The sequence below is a fragment of the Amblyomma maculatum genome, chromosome 6 (assembly GCF_055883805.1).
Source record: "Amblyomma maculatum isolate TAMU_Amacu chromosome 6, ASM5588380v1, whole genome shotgun sequence".
NCBI classification, from domain to species: domain Eukaryota; kingdom Metazoa; phylum Arthropoda; class Arachnida; order Ixodida; family Ixodidae; genus Amblyomma; species Amblyomma maculatum.
In genome coordinates this window covers 114,461,502-114,473,901 of record NC_139349.1, presented here as the reverse complement: position 1 = coordinate 114,473,901, position 12,400 = coordinate 114,461,502, and the positions used below count along the sequence as shown (strand labels likewise).

The 12,400-nt window shown below is 43.0% G+C and overlaps 1 long non-coding RNA gene across 1 annotated transcript; it reads left to right on the top strand.

The window, feature by feature from the left end:
- The first annotated feature begins 500 nt into the window (after positions 1-500).
- Positions 501-8,211, top strand: LOC146186625 (uncharacterized). Its single transcript, XR_014708142.1, has 3 exons — positions 501-578; positions 2,680-2,883; positions 7,909-8,211. It is a non-coding gene; the product is annotated as an uncharacterized LOC146186625 (long non-coding RNA).
- Positions 8,212-12,400: the final 4,189 nt, after the last annotated feature.

Here is a 12,400-nt window from a genome sequence, read left to right as displayed (position 1 = left end):
TACCTTATAAAGAGGTGGCAAGTCGTGGTACTGAGATGCTTAGCTCAATAATTTTCAACAAACTTGCTTCAAATCCTCATTTCAGGGTGATTGAAATATTCCACTCGATTGAGCACTATTGTATGAAAGCATTTTCGTTGGTATGCTAAAAGTGAGCAAACTATTCGTAGTAGAACACAGCATTCACAAAATACAACTTGAACAGGTTTGGGTGTTGTAAACAAAACAGCTAGGCGCCTCTCCAGGGCGACGACGCGCTTCGCTGCTGGCACAGAGCCCTACATAGATGAGCAGCAACAGCAGCGCATCGTTCAAGGCTGATTCAAGTCCTGTCATCTAGGAAACGCTTGCTAAACGGAGGGTACAAAACCGAGACCATCGATCTGCTGAAAAAGCGATTACTAAAAAGCTCGAAGGATGACGCGACCATCGCTTAGCCGGCATGACGGCGGCAGTTGTATTTTGTTTCAAAGAGGGCGCTCGGTTCTCTTGTCCCTCCAACGGCCGCTCGTTCGCTCGGCTCGACGTTCGGTGGCACCGCGCACGGAAAATGCTTCTTTCTTCAAGAAATATTCCATGTAAGTTCTCAAATTTTTTCATTCAGGTTTTATAAAGCGTTTGTGTATATTGGAGCAAAATATTAGCCTCTTAGATTGAGCATTTTTTAAATTACAAGCGTTGTCTTACATTTCATTTTTGCTGCAGGCTGCGTAAGCCATGTGCTAGGGAGATTTGTCTTCTTTTAGCATATTTCTTACGTTGTTAACTTTTCAAAAGTGGTTCTCAAGTATGCGCGACTCGATTCCGATCATTTTGCAGCTTATTTCAAGTTAAACCGTTGCTGTTTTGCAGAGTACTGATTTCCTAAAGTAAACACTGCGTAGCATCGTAGCCCTAAAAGCCAACTTCGGATATTCACGCCGTTACAGTGGCTGGAACGGCGTATAGCCGTCACTTGGCTCGGCCGCTCGGGTGACCTCGGGCGGAGTCGGTGGAGTCCGGGCAAAAGCATATATTTTCGTGTCTGGTGCGAGAAAACGCTAACCGCATGAGTCGCGCGGCAGCACTATGCGCAGTGAGCTGAGGACCGCTAAAGCATTGCCGCTCGGCGCTGTCGCCCAGGTTCTGGGTTTTTAGAAATCTCTCATGATGCTGGAACCAGCTCGCGAGGCAGCCAATCGCAAAAGGCTTTGGGGTACTCACCTTCGTTGTTGTTTTTTTTGTTTTTTTTTTTTTTTTTTTGCATGCAAAGTTTGTTTCCCTTGTCCGGTATGAGCGAAAATCCTGCAGACGCTCATTTCGTCTGATCCGTGCATATATGAGCGCATCGAGACGGTTTAGTAAAAGCTTGGTAGGGTAGTATTGCAAAACAAAAAAGGCTAGTGTGGCTAGATATTGCTAATTTTCGAAAGTTGCAGAAAAACGCCACTGCTTTCAATCATGTCTGCATTAGCACGCCGCTGCGCTGGGACCATTTTTTTTTTGGGGGGGGGGGGGGCGGGGGGGGAAGGAGTGGGGGGGCTCGACGCTTTTCAAGAAATTTCATCAGTGTTGCTGTTTAGTGCAAGAAACTGGATATAGCGTAACTATACTCATTTACTAAACGAAGAGGCGGCGCTAACAAAGCAAGGCTGAAAACGCGTCTCTATCGCTGAGGTCCTTCGCTCTGTGCGATGTGCACTAGCGGCAGCGACAGGCGTTATCGTCGTCGTCGCGCGATGCATCGCCAGGGATTGTGGCCTATTTTTTTCTTTCTGTATCGTTGCTTCAGCTGCAATAGATCAGTTGCAAAAACTACACGTCAGCTTCCCGGTGCGGCAGACATTCCTGCACAATGGTGGCATAGACTTTGGGGTAATAGTTGGGTACAGTGCTAGCACATCGCCTGACGGGAAGGGTAATTCCCGCACCTCTTGCCCATTCGTCACAGTATCATTCGCGTGCCCATTGTCGCCCCGCTATTACCCTCTCCGGTTAGTGTCCCTTTTCTAAATTTTCTTTCTTCACCCCTAGTGTGACAGTGCTCCCCCCTTTATTCCAGTGTTAAGAATGCCTGAAAACCTTTCTCTGACAATGGCCTGTGCGTAACTGCATCCCAAGCAGCGTGGACTGTGGTAGATGCATGTTCTGCACCTAACTATTATCCCTGAATCAGGTTCTGTCGCCACTGTGCATCAATTCCTGCCTCATAGGGAAGCCGACTTGTAGGTTTTGCAACTGGTCTGTTATAGCATGTCCAGCAGGGCGGGAGCCTTCAGTGTGAGCGCTGGGTGGGCTCAGACAATTTCAGTTCCACGCCGGGTTCGGGTTTGTAGCATGAGGCCCGGCTCGGGCTCAAAATTTATGCCCGTGCACACCTCTAGTCGCGTCGGTTGTGTAGCACACGTTTGGCGCCCGTGCATGCTTTTAATTTTGTTCTCCGCACCATGACACTTTGCTCTAGCATCAAGACTGCATGAAACATCAGTATGCATTTTCCGGTCGTTATGCTAACTGATCGCCCCACCGCCCTGGCACAGCTATGTTATACCATGTGTAACATAGAGTTGCAATTAGTACTTTTTTTGAGACAGCTTTCAATTTAAATTATAGATTAACTAAACAGAGAAGAGCCGTGGTATGCTTTTATCATGATTTAGAGGCATCGATTTAATGGAGACTTTCTTTCCTTGCATTTAGGGCTCTTTGCTCTATAACGCCCGCAGTCCAGCTGCTCCACTTGTATCATCGCACTGCTTTTGCACAAGCAATCATCTGCCATCAAAGGAGTGCTGCGTGAATGTGAGGCAGACAACATTATCATCATTTTGGTGCTGCATAACCTGTCAACAACTGTGGGAGCCTTGCCATGAAACATGCTGTGTGTAAGGAAGCATTGCCTCGGTAGGTATGACACGTTGCCTTTGTTTTGCTTTATATAAAGGCTTTAAAAAAGGCTCTGCTGGCTTTTCGCTATATGATTGCATGCTATATCACTTTTTCTAGCTTTTTAGCTCAAGACTTACATTTTCAGAAGTCTTGCCCACAGTATGCAGAAAATAATATCCTTCATGTCCCTGACAGTGCTTTAATAGCTGGTGCTATATTTCGTTGCTTTATTTCAACAGTATGTGGCTATTTCAAGTTGAGGCATGATTGAGTGAACCTGTGGTGTAATAGCACAATAACAGACATAGCTTGTTGAACTGATGAAGTAGTTGTCATTTGCGTAACACGGGAGAGCAGGTGCTTTAAGTGATGGAATATTTAGCATACTTGATTATGCTTGCATTACAAGAATTCGCAGGAAGCCTGTATTGAGGTTTCAGAGAAGAAAGCCATTAAGTATTGCTCAGGTTATTTGCCTTCCACTCTCCCTTCATTACTGCTGCCTGCACTGTATGTATTTGTTCATACAGACATGCAGTTACTGACTGCTTGTACATTTCTGGTTGCCTACACTGGCTTCAGTCATGTAGATGTAATATTACTTTGATCTAAACCAGGCTATTTGCTCAAAGTGACAATTATAATCAATTCTCTCCCCAAGCCATTGAGATTTGCCATTAGCTCCCAACTCGCTTTATTCGCAGCTGCAATGAATTTATTCTGTAACCCTAGAGCAAGACATTTGCAGAAAGGAGATCATCATGCAATACTCGTGCAAATTTTGTAAATTTTAGAGGACATTCTGTTTGTTTTTGCATATGCTTCTGTGTTCTGAAAACAGAGCAGACTTGCTTACAGTGCAGGAGGGGTGGGCTGCAAGACAAAAGGAAATTATTAGTGCAGCTGCTCATTCAGGCGTGCATTCCTTGTGCATTTATTGCTCTTATATATGTGCACGCCTGCATGCTTGCCAGGGCTTTCCCCATAATGGGTGGCAGTGATCTTGCCGCCTACCTCTCAGGGGGACTGCCCTTTACCAACTACTTGCCCACAACCAACTCACCTCCTGGGCTTCAAATTTGTCATACTCAAGGACGATTTTCTGTGTTTGATGTTACCAGTGACGTCACTTAAGATACGCAGTGTACATCATTGGTCCATTAGTTTCATTTCGGGATGTTGTCACCCCTTATATTCCCTACTCATATTTCTTCTTCTACATGCCCTTGCAACTGCCAAACGAAATAAGACGTATAAAACTGCCAAACTCCCGCAATCTCTGAATGCTATGTCAACAACCAAAAAGCTTTTGCATGTCTTAATAAAAGCAGAAATGATCCGCCGATTATTTTTTTTGATTGTCATGTCTAGTCAGACGGTTTAGTGAACTGCCACATGACCAAGCAAATTGCAACTGTAAGTGCACTGAGGAGTCATGCGTTAGAGCAAGCATATGGATCTTGTGTTGCTTAGCTGCTTAACTCCAAATATCCTCCTTTGTCAGACAAGATATTTTTTTAGAAAACTGGATGGGGAGCCAGAAGAAAGCAGATTGGATTCTTAGCAGCATTGCTACTTGTTACACGTGCGTTCCACCCCTGTATACATGAACTCGGCAGTATTGGGTCGAGTACATCTGTCGAGTGAAAAATCAGTTGTGGGGTTCATGTATACACAGTCGGGTCGAGTAAAATAGGCGGCGGAGCGGGTTGCGTTAACTCGCTTGCAGGGGGTAGGTTAATTCGCTTGACCCGCTTATCTAAAGGCATGTAGACGCTGTCCAGTCAGGGAGTCTAGTTATGTGGAACTCTGGGCTATGAAAAAGCCTCTGGAGCGGCGACGAGCGTCACTCGAAATGAATGCTTTTTAGCGCTCATTAACGATAAAAAATAATCGAAGCTCTCGATAGTAAAAGGCAATGGGATCAAATACGAGTAAGAACTTGCGCAATAACTTCGAATCTCGATGCAACGCTCTGCTACGATACTTACTCACTAGAAAGCGAGTTCATGTAGACATCAGCCGGGTCGAGAATGATGACCTTGCTTACTCAACGATGATTCAACCCGGTGCTGTCGAGTCCATGTAAACAGGGCTATTGTACTTGTAATTTTAGGTGAACTCTCATTTCGTGTATTGCACATTAAATTTGAGTGATATTGGTGCTTTCTTGCGTATGTGCTGTTTTGTTCTGCAAACAGTACTATTTCTCCAGACATAATCTTATTTTTAATTTGAGTACAAAATATTGTCCATTTTTGAAAAAAAAAATTTGTGAGTCTGTTAAGAAATTTTGATTTTGAAATATATTCACAAAATAGCAACGTTTTATAGATACTGAAATGTAAAATGTGTGCGAAACAACTTTTCAGCTCAGGATTAAACTGGTTTTTCAAGGAACTTATTGTGATAGGGTGAAAGTGAAAAATCACTGTTATGCTAGATGTATCGTTTTTTTATGATCCCATAGTCACATCAAGCATTGTATTTTATGGTGTGCTTAAGCAATGAAAATAATATTTGGCCTCAGATATTCAGGCAGATTACTATTCTCTATACCAACAACTACTATGAATTGGTTTTAAGAAATCAGATGCCCGAGCACCACACCTGTTACCTGGACATAAAATCACCCATGTATGCCTAACTGAATATAATCTTGCACGTGGAAGGTTGCCGATGGTATGGCCATATGATTAGCTGTGATGAGGGAAAATGCATACCTGGTAGGCTGCTAGCTGATAGGGAAGTACAATATCATTGTACTCAGATCTAGCATAACATTTTCCTGCCTATGCAAAGTAAATTTCTAGTACGTGCTCAATTGCTCATTGCAGGCTGACTGTAATAATTTTAGCTGAACAAGCATGCACTGTATGATGACTAGAACTTCTTGTTGGGCTTGTTCGTGTTTATTTATTATAAACTGAAGGCGCCAAAACAATGCACGCACACAAGAAAAAAACGGGACAGAGTTCCACTCACAACTGATTTATTGTGCAGAACAGAGTACATATATATCTCACTGCAGGCACATGCCCAAGGAACACATTCAGCTACATCACATTCAGCATCATGTAGTTTAACATAAGCTATGTTCAAGAAATGATTTCTCAGAGAAAGAGGCTGTGGTATGAGGCATGGGCTTCTTGAACATATCTTATCTTAAACTACATGATGCTGAATGGGTTCTTTGCGCATATGCCGGCAATGAGATATATATGTACTTTATTCTGCACAATAAATCAGTTGTGAATGGCGCTCTGTCCCGTTCTTTTTTTCTTGTTTGTGTGCATGCTGTTCTGGTATCTTTAATTTATAATGAGCACTGTATGATAACTATTCCTTGGTACATTACAATTAAGGCAATTGTTTATACTTTTTTTTCTTGTTTGTGTGCATGTTGTTCTGGTATCTTTAATTTATAATGAGCACTGTATGAAAACTATTCCTTGGTACATTACAATTAAAGCAATTGTTTATAGTAGAATGCAGCAAGCAATAAAGCTGTGAAAACTAAAAAGCTGGAACTTGAAATGGTACGGTTATCTTGAGAATATTATATGCGTACACAGCCTTGTGAATATCTGCGATCTACACATCTCCCTCAGTTAGCTGATTGAAGATAGCTTGATTGACTCTGTCAGGGCAATTATTTCTTTATTCTGGCCGCAGTAATGTATGCGTGCCTGTAACTGGTGTACTGCAGAAAAATATTCTTTAATGTGTTCTTTAATATCATCCAGTCTTGCATGCTTAGTAATCCATATTGTCTATTGCAGGAATGTTTAAGAATTTTTTAAAAATTAAAAGTTCTGGAGCCTGAACCGTCAGATTTTCAGGAACTGTAATTCTATATGAACACTAAGCATCTACCTGAAGTTATCGGTTTGCCGGAAGCAGGTTTTTACTTCCAAATATCTTTCTTTTGTATCTGGAATGGATATTATTTTGCATATAGGTTTATCATTCCTACGTCATAAGATGCTGCATGCCTTTGCAGGCCCAGAAACCTGTCGCAAAGTGCTCTAAAAGAAGAATGTGTGGCAATAGGCCTTCAATATATACAGTAGAACCCCTTTATAGTAAAGCCACTGAGGCCAGCAAAAATATTTACTATATCATGGTATTTACTGTATCAGTGGTCTGTGATGACATGGTCCTGAAAGTGCTGTCTAGTAGTTAAATAGGCACTTACTGAACACGTCTTGTTGCTTAATGAAAAAAAAAAACCCAAATACCTTCCATCTCGCTTTTATCATCTCTTAGTGTAATTTTTTCATTATAAAATTTCTCTACATCTTGTGGAAGTACCTTTGAAGCATGAAGACGTGATTACGAATGCAACCAAGTTCGATTTCACGTAAAAACAAAAGCCTTGCATGAACATGGTGTCCCTTTTTGCTCTTTCTGTCTTTTAAAAGGCAATAAGTGATAAATTCGCATGACACTCAAGTGCTGTAAGACCTTACTCGCTGCACCTCCACTTTCTGCCACCACTGCCTCATGATTTGTACTGCACATTGCAGTGAATGTTGACCCATTTCTTTCCCTTCCCTATTTCGTGCTGCACGTTTACTCCTTTACTTTCTGAATGGAACACGCTGCCTCCTTGCTATGTTTGTAGACAGCTTTACTTTCTTCTTCTTCGCGCTGCGCGCTTTCCCTCATCTGACTGCTGCTATGGCTAGTAGTAAAGCCACCTAAACGAACACTCGGGGTTATTGTTCTGTTTTCAAATACAAAAAGTCTTGGCTTCGCGACTCTAGGTAGTGCGCGGGAGTCGTCGCCATGGCCAGAAGCACTTTAACCGATTTTTACCAAAAACATCTTTACTATAAAGGGGGAAAATGTACAGTTGCCTATGGAAGATGAACTGGGACTTCATTTTCACTTTACTATATCAGAGGTTTTACTATAGCGGGGTACTGTATTTTGTACTCAATCGTATAGAGCACCCAGACTTCAAACATGTGTTTGGATAAGTGTTGAGAAGGTGAGTTTAGATCTTATTGTGATATATGCTTGTCTTCTGTGCAGATGTCATTTGTAAGACCCACGGACCAATCTCCTCAACAAACTGTTCCTGAATGGTTGTTTCCTGCGGGGTGCCCAGCTTACTACCTGGGCCATGTGCTTCCCCCGCCCCCTCAACCTCATCACTTGATCCATTGACCCTTAACTGCCAACTATAGTGCTCAACACAGTCCACTGCCATTTTCCATCCATGGTGGACACTGCCCTGAAATGCAACCATGCTCAGCCTCCTATTCCTGCAACACCTCTCGCACTACAAGGCTATGGTGCATCAACCCTGCTCAACATGTCCAGCCCCTTCCATCATGACCAAATGCACACTGCACCCAATCACCTCTACCTGCACTACCTGGTCATGTGCTGCTTAGTGCCCTGTTTCCAATTACACCTACTAGCCTCTCCCATATTAACCCTGTATCCAATGCCTCCTGCACTGCATTTTGGCCCTCTGATGTCCTTGTGGCATTTACATGTATATGAGCTCTCAATAAAATGTTTTCGGAAAATATTTTGCTTGCCTCATTTAATTGCATGGTTTTTATGGCTCCTTAGGGAGATGACATGCAAGGTGGTATTGGGAAATGACTGCATAAGAAAACCACAATTGTCAGAGTGACAGTTAAGCAAATGGCAGCAGTAAGGGCAAGGGTGAAATAACTGCATGGCTAAAGGTGGCTTAACAGTGGCAGGCCACGTGTGCCGATGAATACTTGTTGCATGCCAATAAATACCAATATATGATACTAGCGGCACCGCCGGTATATTGCCAATGTCAGATGTGCCAGTGAATACTAGTGGCATGCCAATACGTGACACTAGGGGCACGGCCAGCTGATAGCCTATGTTGGCAGTGCCAAGGCAGGTGCAATGTTGGCATATAAGTCGGACCAATATATAAAAATGTAGTAATTTCTCAAAAAGCCAGTGTTACGCCAATGTTGGTACCAATTTTTGTCGACGTTGGGCCGGGATTGGTGCGATGTTGGTGTGCTGCCTGGGGATGGTGTGATTACCAGATCAACCATCCAGGAGAAATGCACTCACACAAGTGTTATTGATTGGAAAGGCGGATAGATTGGCTTAAAAGTTTAATATCTGACCTGCTACAGAAAGAGAAGAACAAAGAGGGTCATGACTTGATTAAAATATATACAGGAATAGTAACTTGCACCACAGTCACGAGTCAAGTCCTGTGTCATGCAAGAAGCAGCAGAAAGCCTGCACTGCCTGTAGAGCTTTCCATTTCTGGCCAACCGGCCAATAAGTCCTTTGAGAGAGGCCTGTTGCCAAAACACTTCAAAGAAGTAACTCGAGTTATTATTTTGCACGCATATACTGGGACACACCACTAGTACACGCTCCAGAGTCTCCGTAATGTCACATGTGGAACATTCTGGGCAGTCCGCCTGTCCAATTAAGTATAAATATTTGTGTGTGAAACCACATTTAGATGGTCTATGGAGAAAGCATGCATAATGGCATATAATTGGCAAGTGGGTATGGATCCACTAAAGCACTACCTTGTGGCCTTGAGGACAAGTAGATATAAGAACTCAGTGATGTGTAGTGCCAAAGAGTGGTAAGGGTGTGGTGTTGAAAACTTCCAAAAATTTGTAATGCAGGCTTTGAAACTGTGAATTCACACCACTTCTAAAGTGGTTTCCCACAGATGTGGAAAGCCTCTTACCAAGGGGCCACAAGCTCAGCAGAGGTTTGTGGAGAATTATGCCCTTAAAAAAAAGATGAGTCATGTTCTGAGCGGCATCACCACAATTGTAGGCGACGCTTGCGGTGATACAGATCTGTGTATACATGGATAGAGTTGTAATATTCTCACCAGATGTATGTCAGATTAAGTTGCTTGAATCTACTAATTGATATCTTGGATTTCTCCAGTATCCCGAGAACATGCAAACGCACCAAAGGTTGAGTCATTACACACAGAGGTTGGGTGGGGTGGTATGGGAAGTCGTAGCATGATAGCATTTGTAATTAATGGCAGCGGAGTGTACGTGAAAAACTGCTGTTCAGCTGCTCATCATCAGTGGGTGGCAATGGTGTTGTGCAAGTAGTCGTAAATACACACAAAGTGGTTCGTGTGACAATTATGTAGATATTGGGCAGGCACGTGACATTCTGAAGTAACAGCACAAAACGTGGATGGGAGCACAAGACGAGAAGACGACACAATGTCTCATCGTCTTCTCGTCTTGTGCTCCCGTCCACATTTTGCGCTGTGTACCTCAGGATGGAAAACCAACAAGCCCAACCTGCTATTCTGGCTAACATGCCATTGTTTGAGGTGCATTGTGGCAGCCAAGGTTTATCCCAAGCACCTGCACTTCTATGTACATGTTAAAGAGTACTGGGAGTGGTGCTCATATGGGTGTGTACCATTTTCCTGGCTCGGGCAATCAGATTGCAGGCGGGCTAGCACACACAGCCCAAAGCACATGTAGTAGAAGTTTGGACTGTCGAACCGCGAAGTCTTCAGTTCAATTCCTTCCCTTATATTTTTCAATTTGTATGAGTATCATACAGTCTGTGCTTGTATGGTTAAATTGCGAGGGTGTACATATCACCTGCGCTCCTGACCAACCTCACTCTGCATAAGTATTCACCAAGCAGTTTTCGTTCCATCAAAAGGCTTTCACAATATTCAGCGACACAAGCAGCTACTCAGACAGCATCAGTGTAGCATTCTTGGAGCTTCGCAAATCTGTGGATACATTGTTTACTAGCAAAACATGCACGGTATGTAGATATGTGTACTAGGACGCATAAGATACCGTGACAATGTGGACTGCCCTTACGTCTACAGCTGCCCTTTAATCCTGTTACATTCTAGCCTGCAGTGAATTCAGCAGCAAGGTTTCACAATTAAATCATCCCAACTTTATATTTCTAGACTTGACCCCAGCACCGACAAAGTTCATTGTATTACCAGCATTTTGGTGGCATATTCAACCAGCAGGCCAATTAACTCAACGTCATGCAGGTTCTAGTGCAGATGTTTTCATGCAAACTACGGGTATCATCAACGAAGGAGGCTTTACTATACATACCTTTTCAGCACGCTGTTTTATGACTGGTTAAAGTCTGGTACATTTCAAAGTATAAGGCACATATTATTGTATGCATGTCTACAGATTGCAGATTATGCTGGCTTGCTTCTGAATGAGACTGCAAAATGCTGAAAATAGTGGCCACCTTTCAAAGCAGCTTTTGCAGAAAACGGTTTGATTTTTCTATTCCCCATGAGCCACTATTTTTCGAGGCCGTGTAAAGGTGAACGCGGCAACTAGAAAATCTAGGTTTGTCAGTGCCACAAGGACCACCACTTTGTAGTACATTTGGGCATTATCTAATGTTACCAAATGAGTGTTAGAGACATGTTGCTTTCAAAATAATTTATTGGTTAGCCGCAGGTTCATCAGCACATACAAAATTTTTAGGCTAGAAGGAAGTTGACCTAGAGCAAGACATCTTTTATTCACGCTTCTTTGCTGTCTTCCTCTCTCCTAAATATACAAATGTGTATATACAGCTTCACAATCATGATGTGTTGAGGTCAGTGCTAAATAAAAAAAAAATGCATCCAACAAAGGTATAGTTAGAGATTGAGTACACAAAATTCATTCTAAGTGAGCCTATATATGTCTTGTAGATTCCAATGGAAGGCAAGTATAGCAGGGGGCAGCAGAAACTCAGGCAGGCAGATAAAAAGTTTGCGGGGATCAGATGGATGCAGCTGACAGAGGATCGGGTTATTTGGATAGATATGGGAGAGACATCTATACAAGCAGGTATATACACAACTGCACAATTATGATGCATTTGCGGTCAGTGCTAAAAAAAATTCCACCCATCAACGGTATAGGTGGGGAGTGAGCACACAAAATTCATTCTAAGTAAGCCTATATATGTCTTGTAGATTCCAGGGGAAGGCAAGCGTAGCAGGGGGCGGCAGAAATTCGGGCAGACAGATGAGATTAGGAAGTCTGCGGGGATCATATGGATGCAGCTGATGTATCTGCGGTCAGTTCCAAAAGAAGAAAAATTCTACCCATCAAAGGTAAAGGAAGGGAGTGAGTACACAAAATTCATTCTGAGTGAGCCTATATATGTCTTTTAGATTCCAAGGGAAGGCAAGTTTAGCAGGGGGCGGCAGAAACACGGGCAAGCAGATGAAATTAGGAAGTTTGCGAGAATCATGCACCTGGCACAGGATCGGGTTATTCGGATGGATATGGGAGAAGCATTTGCCCAGCAGTGGGTGCAGTCAGGCTAGTGATATCAACAAGACTAATAACTGGATGAGTTGGTACTGATTCATCTTAAAACCAGCCAGAAGACGAAACACGTGAGAGGAGCACAAGACAAAGTTTGACTAACAACTGAAATGTTACTGAAGGAAAGAGGCAAAAGAAGATTCGCACAGAAATGCACGTGCACGAAAAACCCCCAAAGCAGTGAAAGCGTGGAAAGCGTCTAA